Source organism: Panthera onca, chromosome B2, assembly GCF_046562875.1.
Source record: "Panthera onca isolate mPanOnc1 chromosome B2, mPanOnc1 haplotype 2, whole genome shotgun sequence".
In the NCBI taxonomy this organism is placed as follows: Eukaryota; Metazoa; Chordata; class Mammalia; order Carnivora; family Felidae; genus Panthera; species Panthera onca.
Window position 1 is genome coordinate 32,575,186 of NC_138343.1, and position 12,449 is coordinate 32,587,634.

The window sequence follows — 12,449 nt, forward strand, 5'->3', positions numbered from 1 at the left end:
AGCTTCCTGGGGGTGGCGGTGAGGACAGAGATGGTGTCGGGGCACTCCTGAGTGGAGCAGGTACACGGTGACGGGGATGGGGCCCCGGGAGGACCTATGGCCTGCCCAGGCTCGGCCTGGGTGTCCTGGCTGCTGGGGAGAGAAACATCCATTGTTCTGGGCTGGGATCTCCAGTGAGCGCCTGTCCCTCCAGGGCCCCAAGTGGCCCCCGCACACCTTCCCCTTCTGCCTTAGAGCTTCCCCAGCACGAGAGCGCACTGTTGCTTATCCACTGCTTTCACTATCCTTCGAGGGAGGTGGGGTGGACACGGTAGCGCCCATTTCACAGATGCGGGATTAGAGGTTCCGAGAGGTGAGGTGACATAGCATCCAGGGGGTCTCCCACACATGCGCCGGGCTCTACGCTTCCCGCTACGGTCCTTTGTGCTGGACCGTGATGGGCGTTGGTTCCGAGGTTATACTGGGACCCAATCTCTAGGCCCACAGAGGAGGGCTGTGTGCATTCAGGGCTCTGCCGTGATGCCAGATAATCTGCATTTATTGAGCCCCGACCACTGAGCCAGCCAAGCGTTTGACTCTGGGACTTGTCAAGCCTCACACATCTAGGAACAGGCGCGGCTGTCCCGTGCAGAGATGCGGAAGTGAGCCAGCGCCAGGAGTGAAGCCTGGTCTTCGTGATGTGAAAGTCTGTGCTCCCTCCCGCAGGCGGCACTGCTGGGAGAGAAGGGGAGGCGGGGACAAAGAGGAGGGCGTGAAGAGGGAAGAGAAACTCGGAGTTTGGAGAGTCTGGGACGCTGGAGGGGAGGTGGACTCCGGGGAGCCGATTCAGGAGACAGACGGCTCTAGCCAGGAAGAGCAAGCTGGCAGCTGCTGGGACCGAGCTGGTAAGCCAAAGGGCTTGGCCAAGGAGGAAGGAAACTGCCAGCACGCGCACATCTGCACCCCAGGAGCCCAAGCTGCTCTCCACGAAGCTGGGGTGAGGAGGGCGGTTGGTCTAGGGACACGGGGGAGATGCTAGGCCATGAGCCCCGCCCCTCGCCAGGCCTGCTCTTCAGGCATCTCAGCCCCTCCTGACTCACACCGTCCCCCACCTGAGTCCACACGCGGATAATCAGAAGGTGTTGGTGGACGGGTGGGTGTCAGCTTCCGAGGGCGGGTTTTCCCTGGGGTTGCGTAGCCGGGCGGGCACGAGGCCCGAGGGCATCTTGTCACTCTTGGTGGCTTGGTGCGTGTGTGCATGCTCCTGCATGTGAGTGCCTGTGTGTGCCAAGTTTATGGTGTCACGCAGGGGCCCCCTAGCGTGTTTGCCTGTACACGTGGTGTGTGCACGAGCACGTATTGACTGCGAACGATCGTGCATGTGTGCATGCCCACGTGGTGGCGTGGGTCGAGGGGGCCTGTGCTGTGCGCACACGCGTGTATGCATGCGTGTGTGCCTGTCCAGGAGAGCTGGGCAGAGAGAACACTCCAGTGATGCTGGGGAGGATCCCTGCTTTCCCATGATCCCCCACTGAAGCTGGCCGAGGACGCTGTTGCAGGGAAGGGAGGCCTGGGAAGCCTTCTCCCAAAGGTGCTGCCAGCAGCAGGGGAGGGAGGGAGGAAACAGCACCTTATTTAAATGCAAATGACTGAAATACAACTTTCTTTATTAAAATGCAAATTACACTTCAGTCTCACACCTCCCGGTGCCAAAGCCACAGAACCCAATCAGGAATCAAAGCTGCAAGGACCCTCAGTCACCCGGGGTGGTGAGAGGCCCCACTTGCTGGGCACAGGAAGCCAAGGGGGACAGAGGATGGGCCCCAGGTGGGCCTGGGATGTTCAGCCAGATGCTTGCCATCCCCCCTCTAGGGCTTCCGGGAGAGGGAAACAGCTACTGATGCCAGAAGTGGGGGCCGGAGGTTGCCCCCAGAGCAGACCAGGCCGGAGCTTGCCCTGGGCCACCTGCTGGCTCTCTGCCTGGCTGGGGCAACGCTCTGTGTGGTCCCCAGTGAGCCCCGGGCTCCCTGGTGAGCCTGGAGCCCTCAGTTGGGAGACGGTAAGAATTGTTTGGCTACTTGCCAACGCGGTTAACCGGACCGCCTCTTGGATGGTCAGAACCTGGCTGCCAGGGAGAGTATTGGAGTCCACCTCGAGCAGCCCCCAGCTCTGAGCTCAGGCCCCAAGGCAGCCTTGACTCCCTCATCCCCTCCTCTTGCTAGGGGCTCTGGAGCAGGCTGCCAGGTCGTGAGGGGGGACTGCAGTAGGCGACCTGACTCGGGGTCAGATCCTCTGGGAAGAAGGGTATCTTTCTTTTCACACACAGACTCACTTGACTTACACCTTTTTCTAAGTCAGTCCTCCCACAGAGGGTGCCTCTTCCTGATTTGCACGTAGTCGCCGCACAGCTTGGGGGCTCCTGAGACCTCGGACTTCTCTTCTGCTCTACACCTCCCTCTCAGATCTTACTTCTGCTCCCTGCTCCTTGCTCCCCCCATCCCCACGTCTCTACACTTTGTTCCTTGCACCCCGTCTTTGCTCCTCATCTTCTAGCCCTTCTCCACCTCTCTGCACCCTCCCTCTGGTTTGTCCCCCTCCCAGAATCAGCCTGACATGGGGTCCTTATCCACCAGGGTCCGAGACAGGTGCAGGCAGCCCAGGAAGGGTGGGCCAGGCCCTTGCTGGCTCAGGGCCATCCCGGCACGTGCAGGGAGCCCGGGGCGTGGGGGAGGGTCCCGGCTCCTTCCATCTGCCAAGCTCCTAATATAGGCAGCAGCAGCCGGGGCGCGGAGCGGGGGAAGCAGGGGAAGCAGAAGGCAACTTGGAGCTGGAGGGTGACAGGGCTGCATTTCCTCCGTATAAATAGTCCTGTCTGTCTCCCTGGGGGGCGGGTGGCTTCCTGGGGCACTTCTGATGTCATCAGCGTCCCCGGAGAGCTCTGCTGTTATGGCGGGTATAGCTGTCACAGGAGGCTGCAGCGCTGGGGCCCCCAGCATGCCGCGGGGCCAATGCGTCAGGCAGTCCCGGCCTCTCTCAAGCATCTTCTTGGTCACCGAAGACCCACACCCCAGGCTGTGCGGGTCATGACGTGGGCCCCTCTGAGGTCTCTTCCTTGACCTCACCCCCAAATTGCTCTGCTGGTCCCACCAGGCCCAGGGACTCTGGGAGGCTGCCCTGGGGTATGCTGAGAACACGGCAACCCCATGTAGACCCCCACCTCTCCGTGCGATGGGTCCAAGCGCAAGAGATGACAAAGATTTTGGTGAGAGATATAGGTGGCTCCTGGCTGTCGCCATACTGACCTCACCCTCCCCGGCAGGGCCCCCGGCTCCATCCACTCCGGGAGGAGAAGGCTCACCCTCAACCCGGCACAGCACCGCCCACCCCGAATGCCAAGCTTCGGTCCGGTATTTCGGTGTCAGCGTGGGCTTCTTCAGACCCTGCTACCCTGTCGAGAAGGTAGAGGAGACAAAGCTCCAGCCAGGGCTGTCACCATCAGGCTGGGAGCTCCCAGAGGACAGGGGCTGCTACGCCCATCAGACGTGTGGGGGGCGGGTGCTGGTTCTTTAAGAGCCGGAGGCCCTGCCTCTGTCCTCAGACTGGGGTTTGCCTCATATGGAGGTGGTCCTGCTGATGGAGCCCCGTGGGAGTCTGTCTCCAGAGCCCGATCTGTCCTTGAAAGTCCCAGGGGGCATCCTGACCAACAAGAATAGCCTTAGGAGGGCACTGCAAGGGGACAAAGGCACTGGGCAGCTGGCAAAGGCCAGGGCCCGTCCCCCACCTGCACTCCCAGCCACTGGCTGAGGAGGGTATGGAAGGGAAGGCCAGCACGGCAGGGAGGAAACGGGGAGGCTTGGGACAAGCAGGCGGAGGCTGGGGACCCATCTGTGCCTGGTGGGCTTTGAACAGCGTGGCTCGTATGGGACAGTGAGCAGGGGCTCCGGAGCCACTCGACTCCGCGCTTACTAGCTTTGTGATGCCAGCAAAGGCGCTCAACCTCTCTGAGCCCTCACTTTCTCTGAGGGGACTCAACAGGACCAGCGTCGCGGGAATGACATCATACAATGGTGTGTGGCACACGGCAAGGACTGTCCTTAGGCTGAAAGCCCCCGGGTCTCCTCTTACAATTCTTCTGGCTTTTAGAGGCCCTCCCGGCTCCTCCTGCCTTGCAGGGCACCCACACTAAGCAGTGAGAAGGTGCTTTGCTGTGGGGCTGACCGTCGAGGCTGCCATTATCTCCTAGGCACTCAGTGCCCGCGGCTCAAGTCAAGCCAGGAATCTCTCTGAGCACGATGACAGGGCAGCGCAGCCCTCATACGTGGTAGCCCTGGGACAGCCGGGAGAGCCGGGATTGGGAGCCCCTGGTAGGGTGACTGTGGGCATGCCCCGCACCTCTCCCAGAGGGCTCTGCCCTGGCTGCCCAGGGCACTGCCTTCCAGCCTCCCGGCCTGTCCTGGGATCCTGTCCCAATTCAGTATGAGTGTAATTGGATTTGAACCCTTGTCTCAGGGCCTGCCTCCGAGGGAGCCCACACTAAGACTTTCACATGGCTGTGAGCTAGCTCTCCCCGAGGCCAAGTGACTCAGAGGCTGGGACTGGATAGAGGGAGGGCTCCTCCTTCAGGGGCTCTGAGGGTCCAGGGCCAGGGCTTGGAAGGGGAACTGTTACCAGGCTCTGCAGAAACCTCTGCTGCCCTTGGGGCTGTGACAAGAGCTGTCTCCTCTCGCGTCCTTACTCTGTGTCAACATCCTTTTATCAGCCCTTGTAAAGGAGGCTGCCGGCAGCATGTGGGTGGCAGCAAAGTCATGCCCCGTCCTTGAGGTGGTGGAGTCAGAAAACTAGAGGATAATCACTTATATGCATTAGGTGTGATATCTTATTTACTCTCATAACAATCCTGGAAGCCAGACTGCCATGTACAGTCGGGCAGGTTGTTCACTGCAATAGCATCTGACCAAGAGGGCAGTGCAAGTTCTTCCTACCAAGCAGCCTACCTGGCACATATCTGTGCCCCTGTGGGTGGTGAGGGAAAGAGGAGGAAAGCTTTTCACCATTTGGAAACTGAGGTACAGAGACCTTAAGCAATTTGCCCAAGAGTTTTCAGCATGTAAGAGGTTGAACTAAGCTCTGATTCCAAGAATTCTGGCTTCAGGGCCTGCATTCCTTACTACACTACTTCATACACCCTTGACAGGGCTGAGCCAGTAATGAGGGCTGGAAAGCTGGGGAGGGCTTCGACTCTTGGGGGCCAGGTTGGTCCTGAGACGTGGGGAGTCCAAAGAACCAAGGGAAGATAGTCATCTCCCCTGGGCGGACCAGGGGTCTGGGGGCCAAGCCTGAGCTACGTGCCATGAGGGAAAAGGCCAGAACTAGAAGCCAGGAGACCAGAATTCTGCGGCTTTGCGGTCCTGAGCAAGCCACCTTGCCTCCCAGAGCCTCAATTTTCCCACCTGTAAAATGGGAAGTTTACAGGCCCCAGCTTGTCTGTTCTATTGGCTAGGAATAAACCAGATGTTTGAAGGATTTCAAAGGGAGGGAGGTATTTTCCAGTGCCTAAAATCACACCAAGAATTGCCCAAGTTCAAGCTCAATACATATTTGTCATCTGCTTAATACAATTATTATTTCCCAGGTCTGTCTGTGCAGACCCCACCCCCAACCCCACCCTTTACTGACAGCCCATCCCCTCAAGTGCCTGCCTTCCTTCTCTGACACGGAACAGCACAGCCTGAATGCCAGGGCGCTCCGGGCTAATGACTCAGCCTCCAGAACGAGTCCCAACATCTGGCTGACAAAGGGCACGGCTTGCTCCCGAAGCGACTCCTTCTGCACGAATATGTGCTTAATATTCAATTAGTATTTATCTGCCACGAACAACAATTACGCCACTGACGCTCAATGAAGTGCCTGGTTAATTAATTAACGCAGCCTTTCACATGCTGGCAGTATTTCTCTGTGAGTACGATGGCTAAAAATAATAGCACAGTGACGCCAGGACGAGCCAGGGCTGGCAGGGGCGCCCTGGGTTTTCCGGGCTCCAGATGTGAGCGTCTGCCACCCAAGTCATCCTCTGGAGTTAAAAGAAAAAAACAAAAAACAAAAAACAAGGCCACGCCAGGATTTGTAGCAAGCCACTTAACCCCTCCACCGCCCAGCCCGGTTCCTCCTCCACAGCAGGAGGGCCGGATGACCGCCAGGGCTCCCTGGTGTCCTGAACACAGGGGTTCCCTCTGTGACACTCAGATCTGTACTGAACCCTCCAGGCTCCACACGCAAGCACCGCCTCAGCTCCTGGGTCCGATCTCGGGAGAGGCTGCTGACCGCACCCCCTGCACCTGTTTCCCCTGCACCTGCCCCCTTCCCCTGCTCCCTACAGCTGGGTCCCCCCTTCTGTTTCTGTTTCTGTTTCTGCCCTCTCCCAGCCTCCCAGCCCAGCTCCCCAGCTACCAGCCTCCAGGGCCCTACTCTCCCCTCTGCCCCCACCTCCCTCAGAACCTACTGAGGGGGCAGAGCACGGAGACCAGGCTGCCTGGATTCACCCCAGCACTCAGCTGACTAGGTGTGTGACGCCGGACAAGTCACCCAAGGCCCCGTGCCTCAGTTTCCCCACTTCCAGAATGCAGATCCTCACGTGGGAATAATCACAGCCTCCGCTCAGAGTGGGATAAACTGCCAGAATCGGCCCAGAAGGTAATGGCTCAAACACAACAGCTGCTTGCTTCCCGCTCCCATTTCAGCCAGGAAGGGCAGCCCAAGGGCCCAGGCTCCTCCCCTCCTGTTGTTTCCCTTGGCTGAAGGGCCCTGCCTTTGTCCTCTCAGTCTCCTCTGTGTCTGCCCGAGGGGGGAAGGAGCGTGGAGGCAGCACCGTGGCCATCCTGGAGGAGGCGCGCCTCACCTCCACTCAGTTTCCATCACCCAGAGGGCAGTACACGGGCGCGCTTCGGGGCAAGGCAGGCCAGGACATGGGTCAAGTCGTGTGCCCTGGGAGGGGAGAGGGGACAATGATGGATGGGGAGCGGCCTCTGCCGCGTGCCCTCAGAAGGCTGTTAGGAAGATCAAATGGGTTGATAAATATAAAACCCTTGGCACCTGGCATGTGGTAAATATCTTTTGAGCACCTGCTATGATTTCTGTTCCTGCACTAGGTTCTGTGGATAGCAGGGCGGACGGCACCCTCCCTATGCATGAGGACCCCAGGGGAACCCGAAGAGGAGACCCACATATCGTAATTCAGAAGGTGTCACACCCGAGGGGCGTTCAAGGTGCCGAGGACGGGTGGAGGTGAGGGGCTGGGAGGGGCCTGGGGCTGAGTCTTAAGGAGTGGAGCCAGCTGATAGGTAGTTGAGGTCACCTCATGAGGACAGACCCCTAGCGAGGCTGGAGAGTTGAACTTTGTCTCAGGAGCCCTGGGGGTTGGGGGAGCACAGTTGAAGCAACACTATCTGACCTACACTTTAGAATGTTCCTCGGAGGGCCAGAAAGGAGGGTGGACTGAAACAGAGCAGCAGACTGGCCCTCAGCATCCCTTCCCACTCCCATCTGGGCGCCTGCCCGTCCTGCAGGGTCTGGGAAGCTGGACACCACGTTTCCAGACTCCCTTGCAGCTAAGTTGTAAAATAGGAGTTAGGTTCTGCTAGGCGGAAGCAGTTGCCTGTGATCTGGAAGGCCCAGTGGGTGGGGCGATCTTGCTCCTGTTGTCTGTTTCCTGCTGGCAAGGGAGCAAAGACACGGGGTAGCTCTGCAGTGTCCAGCCTCCAGCCTCCTGCAGGGACCACCGCAGGAGACAGTGGCATCCTCCTCCTGGCTTCCCGACCCTGGCCCTCAGCTCCAGGGTGTGGGATGCATTCTTTTTTTTTTTTTTTTTTTTTTTTTTTTTAATGTTTATTTCTTTATTTTCAGAGGGGGCAGGGGTGGAGAGAGAAAATCCCAAGCAGGCTCCGTGCTGTCTGCGCAGACCCCCACACGGGGCTCGAACTCATGAGCTGCGAGATCGTGACCTGAGCCGAAGCCGGACGCCCGACCGACTGGGCCACCCGGGCGCCCCAGGATGTGCTCTTAAACTAACAGCGCTAACGTTGGCCTTGGGATTGTCAGACAGAGGCACCACTCTCCTGGCGGGCCAGTTCTTGGGCATCATTTCGGCAGGCTCCTCCAAGCACTGCATCCGCACCTGATGGCCTGAGATAGGCCGGCGTGGAGGCTTCAGGAGTCGTCTAGGCGAGAGAAGGCGAAAAGCTTGAACCAGGGCCGTGGCTGCAGGCTGCGGATTTGAGAAGAGATTTGGAAGACAGTTCTGAAGAGTCCTCTTGGCTCGCTGATCTTCTGGAGGTAGATGGTGGGGGGAGGGGGGCGGGGAATTAAAAATAACCCTAGTTTGTCTCCTGGTTTGCACGGCTGGTGGAAGACGAAGCAAGCCACCGGTCAAGACAGGGAAGAACGAGGGAAGAGCAGGAACGAGGAGGAAGGTGATGTTTCTGAGCTGGCCCATGGGTTTAAGGACCCATGCAGATGGCAGATGCAGACTGGAGTCTGGAGGGCAGAGGACGACGGGGAGACGCTGGCCCAGAGGTGAGAAGAGGGGAGAGGAACGGGGCAAAGGTGTCACCTCGTCGTGATGGCAGCAGTGTCACCGAAAGCCACCAGCAGCTCAGACTGGGTCAGATGCTGTTCGATGTCTCTAGGAAGTCGCATGCACGGGGGCAAACCTTCCCATCCTGCTAGGAGGCTACCTGCCGCCAGCAGCGTCTCTCTTGCCTGCAAGACATGGAATCTTATCATCATCTCAGTCTCCTCAAGGCTTTACTCATAGACGTAGCTCCTTGGCGGGCCTCCTGAGAAAACTGTGGGGACAAGGTGGGGTCAGAAGCCACACGGGGAGGGAAGGAGGAGTGGGTGGGAGTCCTGCAGACGGGGAGAGGAAGCTGCTGTTGCCAGATGTCCTCAGGGGCCTGGGAAGGGGAGAGAGTGGGAAGAGGAGGCAGCGCCCATAGGGGAGGCGCCACTTTCTCTGGGTGGGGAGGGGTGAGAGTAACACTGGAGAGCAGCGGGAGGGGGAGACTGAGAACCCGCCACCACCCTCAGCCGGACGGGGCCACCACGCTGGCCAGTGTCCCTCTCTAATGCACCCTCCAGGCCAACCGGAGTGAGCTCCAGCCCACCACACCTCACCCTCCCTTACTCCGAGTCACTCGCTGGCTCCCTGTTGCCCCAGAGTCTCAGCGTCCTTGTGCTCTCAGGCGGAGCCCTCCGCGATCTCCCCACCGCCTGCCTCCCCAACCACTTGCCCTGCTCTTTCCTAACGGAAAAACCTGCCGCGGCGGCCAAACCACTCCGGCTTCATTTTCTCTGGGTACGCCACAGTTGTTCCCGCCCATGAAGAAGCCGTTTTGTACTCTTAAACTCTTGTTTGAGCTGCCCTGATAGTTTCAGAAACGTGGGGCAGCAAGAGGGTTTGACCCTTTGAGAAGCCCAGCGGTGGGCCCACAGATATACCTCCCTCTTCTGGTGTGGGAACCGAGGGAAGGAACGCTCCTCCCCCAAGGCCAAAGCCGATCACAGCAAGCCCGTTGCTCCCTTTTGCCGTGATTGGTTTAAAGGTGGGCATGTGACCCAGTTTGGGCCAACAGAGAAGTCTGAGGAAGGGTTCTGGGAGAGATTTTACTCCCTGTTAAAAAGGAAGCCGTGTGCTAGCAGCTCTTTCCTGCTTTTGGATACCGAGGTGTGAGCATGTGATGTGGCAGCCACCTTGTGACCATGAGGGGAAACATGGCTGATACGCTGAGAATAGCTGACGGGAATAATGAGCAGAAATGAGGCCCAGGATAATGTACTGAGCCACGGTACCTACCCTGGATGTCCTCGACCTCTTGACATCTTGTTAAGCAAGCTTGTGAACTTCTGTGACCTAGTTCGGCATCCCCATTTGTAAAATTAAGAAGAAGGAGGACAAGGGGCGGAGAGACGATCTCACAGGGCTGTTATGAGGATAAAAGTGAACTATTGATGAACCCCTTAGTTATATGGCTGCACCTATACCTGGAAATATTGGTGTTAAATAAATAGAAATAATGAAAACTCCCATTGGCTAAGCCCCTTTCAGCTGGCTTTTCTGACGCTTGGATGGTGAAGAGTGAGCTCCTTCAGCAGAAGGCAGGGGCGGAAAAGCTGACACGAAGGAGCCTGTCTCGGGGCTGGAGTGAATGTGCAGACTTGCGAGGAGCCTCTGGGAGGATGCTGTGCTGTGCTGGCTTCTGGCATATGTGGGGGGAGGGCTGGCATCTCTGTGGCCTGGACCCACATAGATGTGACCCAGCCCTCATCTCCAGCAGCAGCCCCCTGCCGCGACCCCAGGCTTGGCTCCAAGGGCCAAGCCCGTGCCTGCTACAGAGGGGTCCAGGCGTAAACAGAGAGTGGAACAGGACGTCCTTTCAGTGAGGGGTGGCAGGAGGCGAGGCTCTGTGCACCTCAACCTTGCCTCCAAACCGTCGAAGAGCCATTTCCCTAACTAGTCACGCCGTCCCCTACTTCTGCTGTGCAGGTCCGTACCCTTCTCCTTGGCGACAGCTGCAGTGTCGGTAGTGGCTGAGGGTCCCGGGAGCATTTCAGCTCTTGCCAGCTGTCTGAAGGCCAGGGAGCATCCCTGACCTTCCTAGGCTTTGCGCCTTCTGCCAGATTCTGTGAGCCAAAGCTTTCCCCTTCTCGGGCTGGCTCCACGGGTGTGAGACCTGGGCAGCCACACAGGCCCCACACCCGGCCTAATGTCCTGCTGTTGCTGCCTTGAAATTATTATTATTATTATTTTACTGTTTATTTTTGAGAGAGAGAGAAAAGGAGTGTGGGTGGGAGAGGGACAGAGAAAGAGAGAGAGACACAGAATCCGAAGCAGGCTCCAGGCTCCGAGCTGTCCGCACAGAGCCCGACGCGGGGCTCGAACTCACGGACCGCGAGATCATGACCTGAGCCCAGGTCGGATGCCCAACCGACTGAGCCACCCAGGAGCCCCTCTGCCTTGAAATTATTAATGATTTTTCCAACAAGGTACCCCAGCAGGCCCTACAAATTATGTAGCCAGCCCCGCTCTTCATCCAGGCCGCCTGGACTGGGGTTTCTGTCCTCCCCACCACAGACTCGAGCGCACGTCCATCCATCCCCTGGTTCTAGCAGGTGCGGCCCTCAGACATGAACACCGAACACCTCCCCTCCTCTGCCCCGCCAGAGTCTCCGAAGCACCTCTCCCCACTGCCGAATCCTCCTGGATTCGGATTCCTGTCATGGCCCGGATGACTGACTGTGATAGTTCCTAACTGGTTTCCTGGCTTCCAGGCCTTTCCCTCCTCTGGGCAGCCACCACCGAGTTGTTTCTAAATTACAAATCTGATCATGCTCCTTGCCTGCTTATAGCATCTCAGGGGCTCCCAGCAGCCTAAGCTATCAATTCCAAGCCCCTGTGGCCCAGGGCACAAAGCACTTGCCGATCCCGTCCCTGCCTGTGTATGTAGAGATCATCCTAAGCCATGCCCTCCCTGCTCCCTCCAGCCCCCCCCTCTGCCCACACCCACAAATTTCCCTCGATTCCCAGAAAAAGCCTGTTTCACGCTCTGTGTCTCTGTGCACACCATTTCTGCTGCCTGTTCTCCATCTGGCTAAGCCCTGTCACCTTGAGAACTCGAGCGCTCCCTCCCCTCCTCCTCCCCCTGCACCCACAGCCCCGAGGGTCTCTCTGAGTGGCGGACCTGATTGTGCACCTATGTCGCGGTGTCCTCAGCATCCAGCACAAAGCCTCCCTGGCCCCTGGGATGCCAAAGCCACTTCCCCTCCCTGGGCCTCAGTCTTCTGGTCCATTCGTTCAACAACATGTGCCGGGCACTTACTCTACGCCAGGTGCCGTCCTAGGCTCTGAGCAGGCACCCGCCATGCAACTGGGATCCAATTAGACCCAAACCCCAGCCTTTGGGATCGAGAGGGGCAGAAGAAGGGGTCACAAGCATAAACAATGCGTAGGTGAATAGACACCTATGATAATGGCCACTGGTGATGCGTGCTGAGAAGACAGACCACAGCAGGTCAGAGAGGGATGACGGTGCTGTCTTCTGTCGGGTCATCAGGAGGGCCTCTCTGGCAAGGGGATGCTCCCGGAGTGAGGAGGGAGCCCTGCTGGTGTAGGGGGTGGGGGTAAGTTCCAAATAGAAGGGACAGTGAGGGCAAAGGCAGGAATGTTGGTGAGTCCCAGGGACGGTTTAGTGTTGGTGAGTCCCAGGGACGGCTTAGGGCACCAGTGTGGCCTGAGCAGAATGGAACATGGATGAGGTCGAGGAGGAACTTGGGGGTCCCGTAGGGGCTGCACTGGAAGCCCCCCCCGGCCCCACTCTGCCCTCAAATCCACCTACCCGGGTCCAGCTGCTCTGGCCTCACCCACTCTTTCCATGAACAGATCCATCCCTCCAAGGTCCCTTCTGTCCCCTGCCCCTTGA

General features: G+C 58.5%; 1 long non-coding RNA gene across 1 annotated transcript; it reads left to right on the forward strand.

Annotated features, from left to right (window-relative positions):
* The first annotated feature begins 211 nt into the window (after positions 1-211).
* LOC132666947 (uncharacterized) lies at positions 212-10,057 on the forward strand. Its single transcript, XR_009604916.3, has 2 exons — positions 212-976; positions 7,125-10,057. It is a non-coding gene; the product is annotated as an uncharacterized LOC132666947 (long non-coding RNA).
* The last annotated feature ends 2,392 nt before the right edge of the window (positions 10,058-12,449 follow it).